The 19,446-nt window shown below is 36.7% G+C and overlaps 1 long non-coding RNA gene across 3 annotated transcripts in view; it reads left to right on the plus strand.

Moving 5' to 3' along the window:
• LOC144617404 (uncharacterized) overlaps positions 1 to 18,991 on the plus strand; it is a 103,896-nt gene extending 84,905 nt beyond the window's left edge. For all 3 annotated transcript variants that reach the window (XR_013557866.2, XR_013557863.2, XR_013557864.2), the window contains 2 exons: positions 11,890 to 12,019; positions 18,416 to 18,991. This is a non-coding gene — a long non-coding RNA (uncharacterized LOC144617404). The remainder of the gene's footprint in view (positions 1 to 11,889; positions 12,020 to 18,415) is intronic.
• Positions 18,992 to 19,446: the final 455 nt, after the last annotated feature.

Raw genomic sequence — 19,446 nt, forward strand, 5'->3', positions numbered from 1 at the left:
GTTTTTAATTACATAGAATTCAAATCACACATTTATTGCTTTTGTGGATTCAAAGATAAATAAGACAGCCCCAACCCTCAAATGGGTCAAAGTCTAAAGATTTATATGTGTAAGCAGATTGCACAATGCAATGCGATAAGTGATAAATGACATATATGAGCAGAGTTCGTGAGAACACGGATAAGGAAGTAATTAACTGTGCCTGGAGAAATCAGGAAAGATTTTATGACAAATGGCATTTGAACAAGATCAGGTAGCATGTAAGAGCCCATTTTGCCACATACTAATTATTGAAAAGTAAGTTAGCTTTAAAGAAAAGATGTAAATACAGGTTGGCTAATTGTGTATAGATTTCAGTTTCAGATAGCTTCTATATTCTTGAAAAAACAAGGTAATCATGGGTAAAATGCAACTCAGCAAGAAGTCCCTTGCCTAATTTACTATTAAAAATGATCTCTATAGTAAAATAATAAAATAGTAGGCATAGATATTTGTTTATGCTCCATCTTTGGATACCTTTGTCATTAAAAGAATTTCTTCTTCTTCCTCTTCTCCTCCTCCTCCTCCTCCTCCTCCTCCTCCTCCTCCTCCTCCTCCTCCTCCTCCTCCTCCTTCTTCTTCTTCTTCTTCTTCTTCTTCTTCTTCTTCTTCTTCTTCATATAACAGCTAAAGGCAAAGGGTAAAAAAGCAATAGAAAAGATGAAATAATAAAATGTCACATAAATGCTGATGGAGTACATTATGCAAATCGATACTATGCAAGTACTTGAGAACAGTCTTAGTGATAAAGAGATGTGAAAACATGAGTAAATTTCCTCAAAAAGGATTGCCAATCATCAGTGACTGATTACAAACACAAAAACTAACCCTTGAAGAAGAATAATGGTTCTGTTCTCACAGGTCCAAGTTTTAACCTTGAGGGAAATACTGGCTTCTAGAAATAGAATAGCAGTAGTAGCCACATTTAACCAGGACTGAGTGTCAAAAAGGAACTGCCCTGTGTACTCACAGAGCGTCTGTTTCAGAGTGTGGTGAGGAAAAGGATCAGTTTTCACAAACTTAGCAGTTAGGCCTAGGAATTTCTATATTTTTGTTGGAATTGTATGCTTGAGAATTACTTTTCTCTGTCAAAACTACTGTTGAATAATAACGTTGAATCACTCAACCAGGAGTAAAATTTCAAATTATTTAAAACTCCTACTTACATTTATGTATGTATGTATGTATGTATTTATGAGAGAGAGATAGAGACAGAGCATGAGCATGAGCATGAGCATGAGCAGAGGAGAGAGACAGAAGGAAAGAGGGAGAGAGAGAATCCCAAGCAGGTTTCATCCTCAGTGTGGAGCCACACAGGGCTCAGTCACACACGCCTGGGACTATGATCTGAGCTGAAATTGAGAGTCGGAAGCTCAACAGACTAAGCCAACCAGGTGCCCCCAAACTCTTATTTACTTTTAAATTACATTTTCTGGACATGATTTTAATTGGGGGATCTCTCATCCCTCCTTCTTTAGCAAAAGATGGAACATGTGAACTAGTCAACTCTCAGGAGTACTTCTGTAAGCTTAAATTCTGAAATTCTGGTGTTCTCAAACACCCATTGCTCACCTCCTCTCTCTGAGTCTCTTTCTCTAGGCCACATTTCTTCTTTGATCCCAACCAGCCGTTCTATAGTCAACCCCACCCTGCTTAGCAGTCTCGTACTGGTATATTTCCTCATTATGATATTTTCACCACTTTCCTGAACACTCTCCCTTTCTCATCTCTCTAGTACATTCTCTGAACCAATCACTGTCCATGGATCAATACAAGCAACAGCTTCTATTCTCTTTTATCATCAATGCCTTACACACTGGGAAAGGTGAACCACATAGCGATGTTTATTGATATTCACACAAAGTTATGGTTTCTACTTTAAACTGAACCATTAACGTGCTTGCTATTATAATTCAACAGAATTATAATATTCAAAGAATTCAAAGAAATTCTTCTTTTCCAATTCTTTGAGACATTTATTATAAATATTTACTACACTCTTTAAATCCCCAACCATACTCCACAGTTAGAAAGGATGAATCTCAGTAAAAAACTCCATAACTTCACTACCATAGTCAGTTATCTATATGTAATGCCACCCATTCCTTTTTCCTTTTCTTCTGTGTCTGAGATCAGATTTATCCTATTCTCAGAGAGTAAGCCTTTGACCCATGAACTAAAAAGTTTATTTTCTTTCCTTCTTTGGGCTCTCATTTCACTAATTATTCTCTTTCTCTTTTGCATTATGAAATTCTATTTCACTTATCTAATTAAAATAGTTTAAGTCTTCTTCAACCTAAAAACAACTCTGCCTTCTACCACCCCTCCAAAAAAACAAAAACAAAAACAAAAGAACAAAAACCCAACCCTTGCCGCCCCCATAATTTGCCTCAATATTACTCCCTCTTCCAGGAGGTACTGACTTATCTCCCTTCCTCCATTTGTGGTCAAATGTCTTGAAAGAATGCTTTATACTTACTTTTGTAAATATCCAAAGTTTCCATTTATTCCTTGTCGATGGTGTATATACTAGTGTAAACTCAGTATTAATATTTGTAGAAAGCTATCTGTCTTTGGGCAAGTTATATAATTCTTCTAAGCCTATACAATTTTCATACCTACCATGAAAAAGTTGGTAGAGGAATTGAAAGGCATAATGTTATATAACATTTGTACAATGCCTGGCACTATATAAGTGTTATGTGTAAATGTTCCATAAATATTACCTATTATTATTCATATGCTTTTATATTTTTATTCCTATTATTTCTGTTATTGTTCTTCTGTCCACTTCTGCCCATAACCTCTTCCTGTCCAGAGGCATCAATGACCTCTCAATTGTCAAATCCAATGAACAATTTTAAAAGCTTTATTCTCTTGGAATGTTAATATATGATGCTTGTTAGATGCCTTTGCCACTTGAAATACTTTCCTTATTTGAGGTTTACAATGTCTTTCTTAGTTCTTTTCTCTGCTATTCCCACACTGTGTCCCTTATTGACTCCTTATTCTTAGTGAACTCTTAAAGGCTGAGTTTCATCAAGATTTCATCCTTGATTTTATTTCCTTCACTTTCATGCAGGTTCCTTAAGATAATTCATTTCAACAAGGCTAATGACTCTAGTTCCACATCTTCCCTGAGCTGTGAAACTTTACTTCCAATTGTATACTGAAGGGCTTCCTACAGATGTTTCATAGACATATCAAAATAAAATGTCTGCAATGGAACTCATTGGTATTCCCCTCAAATAATCCTCTTCCTGCAAACTTTGTTTTAATTGTCTCCCTCTTAACAGTAGTCTCCAATTCTAACTTTAATCCGATCATATCTCAATTGAAATGTTGAATTCATCTTTTATTTATTGGCTTTGAATTTCCAGTTCATCCACCACAAAATTATCTCAAACATCAAATGTCAGCACCACCATGTAAATATATGTAACAATACTGAACTGTACACTTAAGAGTAGTTAAAATGCTATATATTTTGTCCTGTATATTTTACCTCAATAAAAAAAAAATAAAAATAAAATGCTGGGAAAAATTCTTTAGTATTTCCCATTACTACAGAGGATATTTCAAAACCTGTTTCCAATTTACCCCTGTAAGTTGCTGCTAATGTTTCTGTGATTGTTATCTTCACCCTACCTGTTGAACATCCTAGGACCCTTTACTACCACTGGGCCTTTGGCATATATTGTTCTCTCTGCTCAAAATAAGTTCCTTGTTACTGGGACCTTATGAAGATAAAAAGCTTCTGCACAGTAAAGGAAACAACCAACAAAACTAAAAGGCAACCAACGGAATGGGAAAAGATATTTGCACATGACATATCGGACAAAGGGCTAGTATCCAAAATGTATAAAGAGCTCACCAAACTCCACACCCGAAAAACAAATAACCCAGTGAAGAAATGGGCAGAAAACATGAATAGACACTTCTCTAAAGAAGACATCCAGATGGCCAACAGGCACATGAAAAGATGTTCAACGTCGCTCCTTATCAGGGAAATACAAATCAAAACCACACTCAGATATCACCTCACGCCAGTCAGAGTGGCCAAAATGAACAAATCAGGAGACTATAGATGCTGGAGAGGATGTGGAGAAACGGGAACCCTCTTGCACTGTTGGTGGGAATGCAAATTGGTGCAGCCGCTCTGGAAAGCAGTGTGGAGGTTCCTCAGAAAATTAAAAATAGACCTACCCTATGACCCAGCAATAGCACTGCTAGGAATTTATCCAAGGGATACAGGAGTACTGATGCATAGGGGCACTTGTACCCCAATGTTTATAGCAGCACTCTCAACAATAGCCAAATTATGGAAAGAGCCTAAATGTCCATCAACTGATGAATGGATAAAGAAATTGTGGTTTATATACACAATGGAATACTACGTGGCAATGAGAAAAAATGAAATATGGCCTTTTGTAGCAACGTGGATGGAACTGGAGAGTGTGATGCTAAGTGAAATAAGCCATACAGAGAAAGACAGATACCATATGGTTTCACTCTTATGTGGATCCTGAGAAACGTAACAGAAACCCATGGGGGAGGGGAAGGAAAAAAAAAAAAAAAAAAAGGTTAGAGTGGGAGAGAGCCAAAGCATAAGAGACTGTTAAAAACTGAGAACAAACTGAGGGTTGATGGGGGGTGGGAGGGAGGGTAGGGTGGGTGATGGGTATTGAGGAGGGCACCTTTTGGGATGAGCACTGGGTGTTGTATGGAAACCAATTTGACAATAAATTTCATATATTAAAAAAAATAAAAAATAAAAAAAAATAAGTTCCTTGTTTTTTTTATTATTATTATTTGTCTAATGAACTCTTATTCATGATTTAATCTCTATTTTCTCTTCTGTTAAATTTTCTCAAGATCTCCCAGGCAGAGAGCCAGTGACTTCCTTATAAACACTCCAATAATAGCATTATTACATACACCTTATCACCTTATAGTTATTTATGCTAGACTGCGAACACATGGATCAAAAGACTATGCCTCATTGCCTTTTTATCCTTAGTTTTTAGTGGAATTCCTAGAACAAAGTTGCTACTTATTATGGGTTGCACAGATCAATGAATGAGAGTACATAGAAAAATGGCAAATAACATCACAAAAATTCCTGTTACACTACTTCATTTAAGATGTCATCAATTCTTAGAAGTGCCGTTATTTTATTTGCAATTGAGAAGGAAGCAATTCAGCCAATTAAGCTGTGATATAATACCTTCTTGAAACTTTTATTTTCAAAAATTTTATAGTTATTGCATGAGCTATTTTAGGCTTATTTAGATGTGCAAAAGTTTTGAAATGTAATTTATAAGCAAACTATCGTTTTGGGCAGGTTATATAACTTTTCTAAATCTCAATCCCAATTGCTTTTGGAATTTCTAAAATATATTCGCTTGCTTTCAGATTCCACTCTTTTGAATCGCTTTTTGACTTATTCATCAATGAGCATGTTTTCATACCAATTGTCATTCCCTGGGCTGCTAAGTATGTTGTGGATGAAGTTACTTCTTCCATCTTCACTATTTTCTTCAAAATTTTCATCTAGACTCTTGACTTCCTTTTGGCAGTTTTTCTACTTTTTTTTAATGTTTATTCATATTTTGAAAGAGAGAGAGAGAGAGACAGAGTGCGAGCAGGAGAGGGGCAGAGAGAGAGGGAGACACAGCATCCGAAGCAGGCTGCAGGCTCAGAGCTATTAACACAGAGCCTGATGCAGGGCTCAAACTCAGAAACTGTAAGATCATGACCTGAGCCAAAGCTGGACGCTCAACCGACTGAGCCCCTCTGGTGTTCCCCATTTGGCAGTTTTTGATATCTGACACTTTATAAGTCTTACTACAATGTGTTAATAGAGAGTTTTCTTTCAAAACAAGGACCTGCTTCAGATGGTGACTACATGGTTAGCTGATTGAAAATCATGAGGTTGAGGTTGTTCACTCACATTGGCAGGAATAATGACAAGTCATTATAGTTTCAGTAAGCTTATTTTTAAACTAGTCCAGTGGATGTACACTAACAAACTAAAATCAAGAAATAAAATATTGGGGCGCCTGGGTGGCTCAGTCGGTTAAACATCTGACTTCGGCTGAGGTCATGATCTCATGGTTTGTGAGTCCCAGCCCCGCGTTGGGCTTTGTTCTGGCAGCTCAGAGCCTGGAGCCTGCTTCGGATTCTGTGTCTCCCTCTCTGTTTGCCCCACCCCTGCTCATGCTCTGTCTCTCTCTCTCTCTCAAAAATAAACAAACATTAAAAAATATATAAATGAAGTAAAATATTAACACTTGTGAAGAAAGCTTCCTAGTTACCTCTTTCAGAAAGCATTTATCTCATTTATCAGCTTAGCCATTCCCCAGCCATCTGCATGTGTGCGTGCGTGTGCACAAGTGTGTACCCGTGCATATGTATGCAAATACAGAGTAGCATTTTTGAGGAGATATTTTTCAGAAATAACTTGAAGTTAAAATTCACCATGAAGGAAACATTTGGTCATTGGCAGTTATACACAGCGTCATGGTGATACATTGCCTTTCTTTATCAATGCTCACGACCTTCATTTAGTGCTTTGGCATTGCCACTATAATTTTACAGCATGTCAAAGAGCTCCAGTATTCATCAGCTTATCCTATTTGACTCAACATATATTTATTCAGTTTTCTTCAGTTGAATCACATGTTGCTGGAAGTGAAAGTGCTACTATTCTAGCTGGAAGTTTCTGACCAGCGGATGTGAAGGACCTTAAAGATAATCCTGGGCTACAATTGGATTGGTCACACCAATTTCTCATTGATGTAAAAGTGCATTCATCTGTTCTGAGGTGTATGCAATTTTCCTTTCCTTCAGTTGCGTTGCTTGGTGTGCGATAACCAACCTTTTTATAAACAACTCAGTAATAAATATATGTCTTACATTCTTGGATCTCATTAGAGCTTTTGGTTGTTCTTTACAAGAAATTTATAGAGTTGTGTTCATCTCCCCCCCCCCATGAATATTTGCTTCATTAATATCTAATTCATGCTCCACTGCTCTGAGTACATGCCTTTCTGAGTACAAAATAACTTATTGTTTCAATACTGAATCACAAAGTAAGTAATCTTTTTGATGACATTTTCAGCAATGCACATAACTCAATTTAAGTGACAATATGAATAGCCATGATGGAGTTCCCATATGTGCTGGAAACAGCAGTTACATCAAGACTGAGCCAGCAGTGATGCTTAGTTGCGATCAGTTGTTAAAATGTTAGGGAAAAAAAATTGTTCCTTATAAACAACAAAATATTGTTGATTCCAAGGGAACTCAGCACAGTGACCCTTCTAGAACTTCTCTGTTTTTTTTCTCCACTCACAATTCCATCCATTTACTTCTTTCTCAATAGATGACATCACTTCCTACCCTTCTTGGAGAACTCTCAAAATTTTGAAGTGTATTTTATACCTGCTGACTTTGCTTTCTTTCTCACCATCACTTGCTCTTTACCTCAAAGTATTGTGACCTTCTGCACTACACTAATGAAATGGCAGGTGGGAAGGTCACTGATGGGAATCACAAAACAAAATGGCCCTTTTCTCTGACCCATGCTTTTCATTCACTGTTCATGATTTTCACAATTTTGACTACCCATACTTGACATTATCTTTTCTTCCTACTTTCCTAACACTTAAAAGCAGGGGTTTTCAACATATTTAATTGTGTTACTTATCTCATTTTTCTTTTAAGAAGCTCAAATTTCAGGGCACCTGGATGGCTCAGTTGGTTGTGTGTCTGACTCTTGATTTCGGCTCAGGTCAGGATCCCAGTGTTGTGGGATCAAGCCCCAGGTTGCTCCACGCTGAACATCAAGCCTGCTTAAGATTCTCTCCTTCTCAGGGACACCTGAGTGGCTTAGTCAGTTAAGCGTCCAGCTCTTCAGCTGAGGTCATAATCTCACAGTTCATGAAATCGAGCCCCACCTCAGGCTCTGTGCTGACAGTGAGGAGCCTGCTTGGGATTCTCTGTCTCTCCCTCTCTCTGTGCCTCCCCCACTCATGTGCTCTGTTTCACTCTCTCTCAACATAAATAATAATAAAAATAATAATAAAACAGGGGAGAGATGTGACACCCTCCTTAAAAAAGAAAAACAGATTCTCTCTTTCCCTGTACCTCTCTCTCTCTCTCTCTCTCTCCCAAATTAAAAAATAAAATAAAGATAAAAAAAGAGAAGTTCAAATTTCACAAAAGGAAGAAGCCAAGGGAGGTTGGTAAAAGAAAGAGGTATGCTGAGGGCAAAATCTTCCCAGAAAGTCATATAAGGAAAGGAATTTGTAAACACAACTTTCATCTCTGCATGTCTTTTTTTTTAATTAAATTATTTTTTTAACGTTTATTTATTTTTGAGACAGAGAGAGACAGAGCATGAACGGGGAAGGGTCAGAAAGAGGGAGACACAGAATCCGAAACAGGCTCCAGGCTCTGAGCCGTCAGCACAGAGCCCGACGCGGGGCTTGAACTCACAAACCGCGAGATCGTGACCTGAGCCACCCAGGCGCCCCCGTCTCTGCATGTCTTAACTCTGATTTTCTCCCATGGAGGGTAAAGGGGTTAAGACAAAAACTGTTGGGCTACAGATGGTAGCAAATGTTCTCTCAAGCATGAAGAAAAGGAAGTGAGAGTGTCATCTTTCTCCCATATACCAAAGGCTTACTAACATTCAGTAATATGCTTTTTTAAAAAGGATTTTTAAGTTTATTTATTTATTTTGAGAGAGAGACAGAGCAAGTGGGGGAAGGGCAGAGAGAGAGGAGGAGAGAGAGAGAATCCCAAACAGGAACCATGCTGCTGGTACAGAGCCTGACTCGGGGCTTAAACTCATGAAATCTGAGATCATGACCTGAACCAAAACCAAGGATTGGTCGCTTAACCAACTGAGACACTCAGGCTCCCCTAAAGTTTTTATTTAAGTTCCGGTTAGTGGGGCACCTGGGTGGCTCAGTCGGTTGAGTGTTCGACTTCGGCTCAGGTCATGATCTCCCAGTTTGTGGATTCGAACCCCGTGTGGGGCTCTGTGATGACAGCTCAGAGCCTAGAGCCTGCCTCAGATTCTTTGTCTCCTTCTCTGCCTGCCATTCCCCACTCACACTCTGTCTCTCACTCTCTCTCTCAAAAATAAATACACATTAAAATTAAAAAAAAATAAATTCCGGTTAGTTAATATACAGTGTGATATTCATTTCAGGTGTACAGTACAGTGATTCAACACTTCCATACAACACTCGGTGCTCATCACAAGTGCATTCCTTAATCCCCCTCACCTATTTAACTCATCCCCCCACCCACCTCCCCTCTGCTTTTAAAATTTTTCTTTTTTTAACATTTATTTATGTTTTGAGAGACATGGAGAGACAGAGCCCAAGTTGGGGAGGGGTGGAGAGAGAAGGAGACACAGAATCCGAAGCAGGCTCCAGGCTCCAAGCTGTCAGCACAGAGCCCAACGCAGGGCTCAAACTCACAACCCATGAGATCATGACCTGAGCCGAAGTTCAGACGCTTAACTGACTGAGCCACGCAGGCGCCCCTAACTTCCCCTCTGCTTTTTAAAAGTCACCACCTGGGCTGATTTCCTGGTTCACAATAATTTTTCCTATTTTGGGAATAGGCCATTAATAAGCAAAAGTGGGAGCTTAGGGAACATATATGTACTCTGAATATCTGGGGTTAGCTGATCAAATTGGGCATGTGGATTTGGTATGCTTGGAATTCAAAATTTAGAAGGGAGAGACACAAAGGCTGTCTGGGCATTTTACCCGTGTGTTGTAATAAATGTCAACACCTGGAACGAAAATGTGTTCCTTCTACTCTTCTTCTTCTTCTTCTTTTATTTTGTTTTATTTATTTATTTTTTTTAATGTTTATTTATTTTTGAGAGACAGAGAGAGACAAAGCATGAGCAGGGGAGGGGCAGAGAGAGAGGGAGACACAGAATCCAAAGCAGGCTCCAGGCTCCGAGCTGTCACCACAGAGCTCGATGTGGGGCTTGAACCTGAACCCACAAACCATGAGATCATGACCTGAGCTGAAGTCAGATGCTTAACAGACTGAGTCACTCAGGCACCCTGTGTTCCTTCCACTCTTAATAGTTGCCCTGGTCCATGCTCTTCTGATAAAGTATACTGTTCAGTTTTTCAGTTAAAGGTATAATTTGATATTAAATACTGCATAGACATATAGTGAGAATCTACCATTAGCTGATCCCTCAACAGAGAGATAAAAAAAAACAAAAAACAAAAACAAAACTCTGTAGGTTCAGGATGTGTTTTCTCCTTTCCTGTCCTTTAAAGACTTTGGAATAAAATTTTATTCACAAAGTATACATGATTTGGATTTGGAATTTCACTTTATTTGGAATTTCATTCCAAAGTCCAAATCATGTATATTTTGCAAATAAAGTTAAGTTATATGAGAATTTTGGTAGGTAAACATTGTTAGATAATTTTTTTATATCAAGTTAAATGTCATTCTCAGAATTTTATTGTAAAGTTCAACCCATTTGTTTTGTATCTCTTAACCATTTGTTTTCCTTATTATGAGGGCTCTGAGAATGGTTGTATGTTCAGAGTTACTTTTTATTGTCTATTTTTTACAACACACCTGTGAGTTAGCAAAATATGATTATTCATACTGTACAGATGGTGGGACTAAGGTATAATGACATCTAAAAGCTGAATAGCAGAGTCGGAACCAGAATTTATGATTCCCTAAACCTTTATGTAGAGCAGTATTTCCAGTGCTATCCCTGCCCTCTCTTTAGTGTTTGTGAACAAAAGGCTGCACACAATTGCAGTCTCTAACAAAATGCTAACTACTTTTTCAGGATGGATCTGGCTCTTTCACTTTAATGGAAATTTATATATTTCACTTTAATGGAAATATATAGTTTATGGAAGTGTAGATCATGGCCATCAGTAGTACTCAGGCATCTAATCTTGTATAAATGTTTCAGTTTTCCAAACTTGGTCACAAACATAACATCAATTCATCTTTATATCATCTTAGGTTTTTTTTTTTTTTTAATTTGTTATTTGTCTTCTCTAAAGAGTGTGTCAAACATAAGTTTGCTTAATTCCTACCTCATTGGATTTCTTCTTTAGGGTATGTTTATTAAAACAAGCAGTGATCTCTGGTAGAAAAAAAAAAAGGAGCTGAAAGAAAATAGCACACGGCTAAGTCTTTAACCCTATGTGCCAGTTTTGGAAGACTACCAGTTTAGTGACCCAGAGAAAATCATGTTTTATGACAAGAAATCTAAAAATTCAGATTAAACTTATTTCACTATAGGTAGAGAAGGAAAGGACAGAGGGAGAAAAATAATTTGGACTAATACACTTTTGTTTTACTTCTAAAGAAGCTGTATGTCAATATTAATAAAAAAAGTTTTTTTCCTCTTGAAAAACTAAGTACAAAAAGAAGAGATATTGGGCTAACCTAGTACATGTTTTTCCCAGAGCCAGTTTTGGAGTAACTAGATTAATGAAACACACAGGATAATATTACAATTGATTTTTCATAATGCAGAAATAGAAATAAATCTTTGCTGTATGTATCACCTATATAAAGGTTTCTTTATATAGAAATTAAGGTTTCTTAAAGGGTTTTCAAAGTTAAGTTTACCATCCATTCCATGTCATTCAGACTCTCTTTCTGTCGGTTAATGAAGCGCAGGGGCTAACCTAGTTCATATGATTCCCATCTGTCATCGCCACAGCGGTGACGAAGCCCAAAATGAAATTCCATTCTTCATTTAATTCCTGTAGCTTGATATTAGTCAGGTAATCAAGCACAACTCCTGGGGTCTTGTGTTTTCAGATGAGGAAACTAAGGTCAAGTGACTTGCCCTGGGTCACACAGCAAGACATCATAAGAACGGGGAAAAGATCCAGTAGCCTTGGACTTTTTCAGATGTTACCAAGACCGCTGAACCATACTACCTTCTCAGGTAATTGCCTTCTTTGATATCAAGCGGGTCACATTACCTCTTTTTTTTTTTTTCTTTTTAAGCAGAATACTGTGTTTTGTTTTGTTTTGTTTTTTTTCTTTCTTTCTTTCTGTCTTCTTCTTTTAAACGGGTATTTAGAAATGCTGTTCTCCACTTAGCATTTCTGGTAATTATCTTCAAGGAAACCAGAATACAAATTTAAAGTACTCATTAACATGCTGATTAGAAATTTCTCTCAAAGACTCAAAAGGCTAGAAGAGACCCCCAGAGATCATCTGATCCAGCCCCTGACTTCAGGCATGTTTCACCTAAACGGTCTCCAGCAGATGGAAAACTATATTTATGACCCCCAAGGAGAGAGTCTCCAACCTCCTTTGGTAACACAATCCTGTGCTTAGATCTGCTTTACTATGTAATGGATTATGAGCGAAATGTAGAAAAAGAAACTGCCCTCTCTTGTAATGTCAGATATTACTAAATGACTAATATTAACCATAATTTATATTTGTTTTAATATAACTGATCAACATTTCTGATTCTATCTTGGTAAAGTCTAGTTTATCATTAGGCATTCTCTTGACATAAAACCTGTTGTAATTTATTTTTCCAGGGTAAAAACATACTCAGAATATACTGAATCTTTGTAATGTTGAGTTATAATGTCTACCCTTTTTATTTCTGTGCTTTTTGCTTCTGCAATGCAGAATATGTCCCATGGAAATACTAGTACTTTCGCTCAATCCTTACCCCGACGCCTCAACCAGGATAACCTTAGGCTGGGTTTGAGAAAAATGTGAGAATTAAGAACAGTCTCTGATGGCTTAGACATTAATGATGATCTGGGTACAAGTTTATATCCTGACTTGTTCATGGGAATTGCTTTCATCGCTTTCTAATTTCCTTAGCAGATTGTGAATAGAGCTTCAAAAAATCCCATCTCCATAATCCCAATCCCATTTCTGCATCATTCCTTTTAGGGAATAATCTCATCTCTGCCCATTTATGCTTCTGACCTAGAATAATTTTGTCTTCATGAAAATTAGAATGTCTCTATGAAAGTATTAATGAGTACTCTACCGAATCTCTATATTGAATAGCAGAGATTATTCTTTGAAAGAAAAAAAAAAAATTCCTAGCTCAAAATACTTAAGAGAATGAGAAGTTTACCTTAAGGGCTGGCTCCTCATATCTACACAACCAGCTTCAATGAACATGAATTATATCCTGGGCACTGAAGGTGGTGGGAACATCCTGTCATTTCTTTATAAGTTAAGATATTTAAATGTATCAACAACTACTGCAGATTTCTCAGAGACTACCTTCCAGATCTTCTCTCTTCTTGTATATTCTTTGCTTCCTTATTAAGACAAATCTATGAGATAGGTCAAGTATTGGCTTGAGAGTTGGGTTATCTGAGTTTCTAACTGTAGACCTTTCACTGGCCAACAGTGAAGTTCAGCAATTCTTTGCTAAGGGTCTTGATATATTTATTTGCAAAGTGAAGAGCTGATAATAGACCTATAAGATCTCTTTTGCCTCTAAAATTTTAGCATAGGGATGCCTGGGTGGCTCAGTCAGTTAGGTATCTGACTTCAGCTGAGGTCATGATCTCTCGTGGTTCATGAGTTTGAGCCCCGCATTGGGCTCTCTGCTGTCAGTGCAGATCCCACTTCAGATCCTCTGTCTCCCCCTCTCTGTCTTTCCCCCACGCGTGCATGTGTACTCTCTCACTGTCTCAAAAATAAACACTTAATAAAAATAAAATTTGAGCATAAGTGAATGAACAAGTGAAGAAATGAATGACAGAATAAACTTCTTGAACATTTTGATCTAGTTCCACCTAGTTTATCTTTCTTACAATAAAATTGAGTGATTTATTTAAATATGCATTTTTAAAATGTATTTCATTGTAAGCTAACTTTTGATTGGATATTGTTGACTCAATATTGCAATATTTATTGGACCCATATGTGCTAGATATATGAAAGATAAAAGAAAAATGCAATCTGTTACTTAAACATTTAAATATGTCAGTGGTTAATACTATGGATGCAGCTTGAGTCCAAAATTAAATATCAATTACATAAAATTTTGATTAAATACTAATGTGCTATATCCCTAGGGCAGAATTTAGAACAAAGTATTAAACCAGGTCTGTTTCAATGAGAAATTTCATGTCAGAATTTGTCCAGATATCTTTTACTGCCTCTCCTAGGAATCTGCCAGGGCTGATATGAGAAAGCATCAAAAATACTCCTGCCAGATGAAGGCTAGATAGATTAACATTTTGTACACATCTAACCATGACATAGTAATAACAAGGAAGAGCATAGCACATTCATGTCAGTAAGGTCAACAGTGCTCTTTATAATGTTAGAGGTGTTAGGGAGGTACCATTGAAAAAACAGTCTCCAACTAGAATAGCCCAACAATGTTATGTGGAACCAATGATTCATACTTGATTTAAAAATTAGTCTCACCTTTGGTAAGTAAAATGCTGTCCCTTCAAGATGTCCACATCCTACTGCCTAGAACCTGTGACTATGTGTTGTTAAATGGCGAGGGGGAATTAAAGTTGCAGATGGAATTAAGTTTGCTAATTAACTGACTTTAAAATAAGGAGACTGGGGCAACTGGGTGGCTCAGTCGCTTGAGCGCCCAACTTCAGCTCAGGTCATGATCTCATGGTTCGTGAGTTCGAGCCCCACGTCGGGCTCTGTGCTGACAGCTCAGAACCTGAAGCCTGCTTCAGATTCTGTGTCTCACTCTCTCTCTCTCTCTCTCTCTCTCTCTCTCTCTCTGCCCCTCCCCTGCTCATGCTCTGTCTCTCTCTGTCTCAAAAATAAATAAAATATTTAAAAAAATAAATAAATAAAATAAAATAAAATAAAATAAAATAAGGAGACAATTTGGGAATATCTGGGTGGGCCCAATGTAATCACAAGTGACCTTAAATGTGGAAGAAGGGCAGAAGAGTCAGAGTCAGAGACAGATTTAAAGATGCTACCCTGCTGGCTTTGAAGATGGAGGAAGGGGCAAGTAGCCAAAGAATTCAAGCAGCCTCTAAAAATTGGGAAGGCAGGAGGCAGATTTGCCCCTTGAGCTTCCAGAAGGAACACAGCCCTGATCAAACTTTGATTTTAGTCCAGTGAGATCATTTCGGACTTCTTGCCTCCATAACTATATAATAATACATTTGAGCTGTTTTAAGCCACTAAATTTGTGATAATTCATGACAGCAACAAAGGCAAACTCATAAGCATCCTTCTGATAGTAAAACCAAAGGTAAGCATTCAGTAGAGAGATGAGGAGAAAATAGCTTCTGAACAGGCTCCCTTATAAGACAATAGCTTGTGCCCACTAATCTCTGCATAGTACGTGAGACTCTGCATCTCCAGAGGCAACAACTATTATCATAAAAACTGTTGTAACCTATAAAGTCTCTTCTGATGTGACAAACCAATGTGCCTTAACCCTCTTAGTACAAGTGACTTTGATTGTGGGGTTAGTTGTCATCATCCAAAATAGATTATTCTTAATTAGGCAGAGACCCCATTTTAATACTTCTTTATATCTCTTTATGCTGTACATAGAGTAGGCCATCACTAAATATGATTATTGATTGTGTTATCATAACAACCTCATAATAGTCTTAGGTAGAGAGTAATCCCCAAACTGGGTGTAGATACATATTAAGAAGATTTCAACAAACCATGTCCAGGTCTTTGTTTATGAATGGTTATTTTAAAATTCTACTATATAAACGTAATATTAAAGTTTTTATTTTTATTTCATGTTTTGAAATAGTGGCTTGTAACCTAAATTGTAATTCTCACAATTACAGTAGAAGTAGAGAAGGCGAGGGTTAGCAATTCTCCTATTAAACCATGTAAAAACAATATAGTATTCTCTAGGAGTCTGAACATTATGTACATTCGGGTACTGTGTATCATTTCTGTTGTATCTATCAATAAGTTCAGACTCAGGCAGTTTGGACATTCTTGTGTGTCTTTGCATCAGAAATGTCTAAAATTATTTTCAAAATTGTTTTATTATTTCATCTGCTTTTAGGCATTTTTGAACTTCCAAATTACCTCCTTGAACATAAGAAAAACAGATGTATAAGGAGATATGTATTTTAATATATATGTAACATATTTTTAAATGAAGATAAATTTCTTAAAAAAAATTTTTTTTACATTTATTTATTTTTGAGAGACAGAGAGAGACAAAGCACAAGTTGGGGAGGGGCAGAGAGAGGGGAAGACACAGAATCCAAAGCAGGCTCCAGGCTCTGAGCCATCATCACAGAGCCCAATGTGGGGCTCGACCTCACGAACTGTGAGATCATGACCTGAGCTGAAGTCGGAAGCTCAACCGACTGAGCCACCCAGGTGCCCCAATGAAGATAAATTTCTAAATTCAATATATTAATTATATTCCAGCTTTCCAAAAGATTACCAAGCATAAATTTACAGTCATAAATTCAATTAATTACATAATTTTATTAGTGGCCCAAAGTTTTTCAGCCACACATTGTTCATTGTCATCTAATTCTTGATGTACCTCTAATATCTTTATTGGACTTACAACTTCGTTAGAACAAAATTCATGTCTATTTTATTTTCACATCCCTCAGAGTTACTCACCAGCATTACATATTTTATATAGTAGCTGCTCTCGAAGTGTTTGTTACAAGACTGAATAAAACAATGAAGAGAAGGCCACTTAAAAGTAGCTTGAAATAGGCCTTACAAAAAGGCCACCTTATTTGTATAGAAAACACAATGCCTTTGTTTTAGTAAATTATTTATACTTACTAATTTACCAAATTCTAACATCCAGAGCCTCTCTTAATTTCTATCCATTTGAAATAGAAAGTGAAATAGCTATTAAGGTTTATTTTATTGAAGAACCAAACCCATTACCCTTATATTGAAGTTCATTTCTATTTTGCTTGGTAGTAGTTCTGCACTCTAGAGTCCTTATTGGATTGAAGAGCAAATATATACATATGTTCTGTTGTGCCAGGGGGCACAAATTCTGTCTTGATTTACTCATGTGCAACTACTATTAACATTGTGAGGAATTCAGGGCAAAGTTTATTTTATTTTTCAAAAAGGATCATGTTGTTACATATTCCAAATAACACATGAACTCTCTTAGACTATAAAACCAATGATGTGCAGCCACACACATTTAGGGTACTCATTTAGCTTTTTCATTGACTAAATGTCTGACTAGTCTGACTCATTCTTTATGGCATATATTTTTAAAAGCAAGATTTGACAAAGAGAGAAATGAGGTAAATTTCTGGAACTATAAAGCATGGGTTCAGAAATTATAGAAAAAATTCTACATTTTAACGTTAAAACATAGCGAACACTCTGAAACATAGGGAATTGTTGCACGCATTGTTTAGCTATAAATGTACAAAGCTTATCCATATGTTTTGAGATACCCTTATTTGAGTGTTGTTGTTTAGTCAAGTAGAAGAAGCTGCCTAACTGCTGTGAATTTGGAGAAGTTGATAGATGGGGACCCTTGTGGGGATGTTGAACACTGAAAAGAGATGGGAGCCAGGAAGGGAAGTACAACAGGAGATCCTTCTGTAGCTTACCCTTCTCTGATCAAACCTTATATTCCTCTGTGAGTAAATGTTGGAAGGAGCAACCTTAGACAGTCCACGCTCTTGGCTATCCTGCCCCCCGAGCTCATACAACCTGTCTAGTAACCGTCACAAGGGAATTGACAAGCAGACCCTACAGCATTGCCTATAAAGTTTAAGCACGCTAAAAGAGTCTGTCCTTATATATTCTGGCTCAATATCTTACTAACTAAAGGATTTTGAAAATCCATTTCATTTCTCTGTTGGTTATCTACCTTTTATATGAAATAGGAGATTTTTAGAATTTGCCAATGATTATTTCTGTCCTACACTTATGTCTCTAAATTTTTAAATGCCACCTAAGTTGGCATGTTACTTATATTTTTGTTTATAAGTAGTCATACTTTGTACTGTAGCATTATTGAATGTAAAACAAAATAAAGTGTAAGGTAGAGAATGAAATGGCAAAATATCATGCAGTATGCCCCAATTTAAACCAAAGTGTAACAAGAAACAAAAATGGGGATATCCACACAAAATCCTCACTTAGACCTAAGATAGAATTATTTATTGGTTTTGAACCAGGCTCTTTAGATGTATGCTGTTTATGGAGATAGATAATGTTGGGTGCCCTTCACATATAGGGGGGCTTGAAATTGAGTATGTCAAGTCAGTATAAATATACTAAATACAAATGTCACTTTGGCATTAAAAATATTAAAATATAGAATAATATAAAGATGTTATTGCATTGTCAAGTTTAAAAAAATATATGTATCTTTCAATAGGGAAATGATTGAAGAGTATGACAACACATCCTTTCTGAACCCAAGGAGCTTAGGATCTGATGCCGAGGAGAAAAACAACAACACAAAGAAACCTGCAATGTATCTTCTTAGATAATAAAAACCAATGTTAGATACACATTCCTATAACAAGTCCATTATAAAAATAATGGAATCAAGGACAAGAAAAACAGATTTCTTTTTTAAATTAAGGAGAAAGAAATAGACTAAAGGTGGGGAGGTTGATAGAGTGAAGGTATCTAGGATTGAGTGAATTTCAAAGTAAAGACATTACTCGAGAAAATGGAAAGGTTAGCTGGGAACAATAATATAGGTAAGCAATACCTTGTTACTGCTTATTATGTGTTTAGGCCTATTCTGGGTGTTTTATATGTATTAGCTCATTTCATTCTTTCCACAGCCAAATTAAGGTGATATTATCCTGATTCTATATGCATGAAATGGACATGGAGAGGTTCAGTGATTTGCCCCAGGTCTGATTAGCTGGAAAATGGCACAGTTGGTTACAGACCCAGGTAGTTTGTGTCCAGAGTCAGCACCCTCAACCTTGACATTGTACACCTCAAGAGCCAACAGAGTAGAAGAGGGCATCCATTCAAATTATAACCTAAGATACAAAAAGCCAGTAATGGCAAATATCCAGTTTTCAAAGAAGAGGAAACTATTTTATGAAATACTGTAAAAAACAGTATTAAACAGATTATTAAATTATGTTTTGTTAATATTTGGAAAAGAAATTATTGATTTGAGTATTTTAATCATTGAAGTGAGTATTTTAATCCTCGGGTATGAATTATGCCAAACTCATCTCTTTTACCTTTATGGTTACTGTAACTATAAAGCATGAATATAAATAAGACGGGTATAATGTACCTTGATTTTAGCAGAAATGTCTTTCTGTCTTATTAAAAATCACAAAAATCTTCAAAATCATCTTAAAACTGAAAGTTAAATAAAATCTTGATGGTTTAGTATAAATGGATTCAGACATAACTATAATGCCTCAAAAGTGT

Source organism: Panthera onca, chromosome C2 (assembly GCF_046562875.1).
Source record: "Panthera onca isolate mPanOnc1 chromosome C2, mPanOnc1 haplotype 2, whole genome shotgun sequence".
NCBI lineage: Eukaryota > Metazoa > Chordata > Mammalia > Carnivora > Felidae > Panthera > Panthera onca.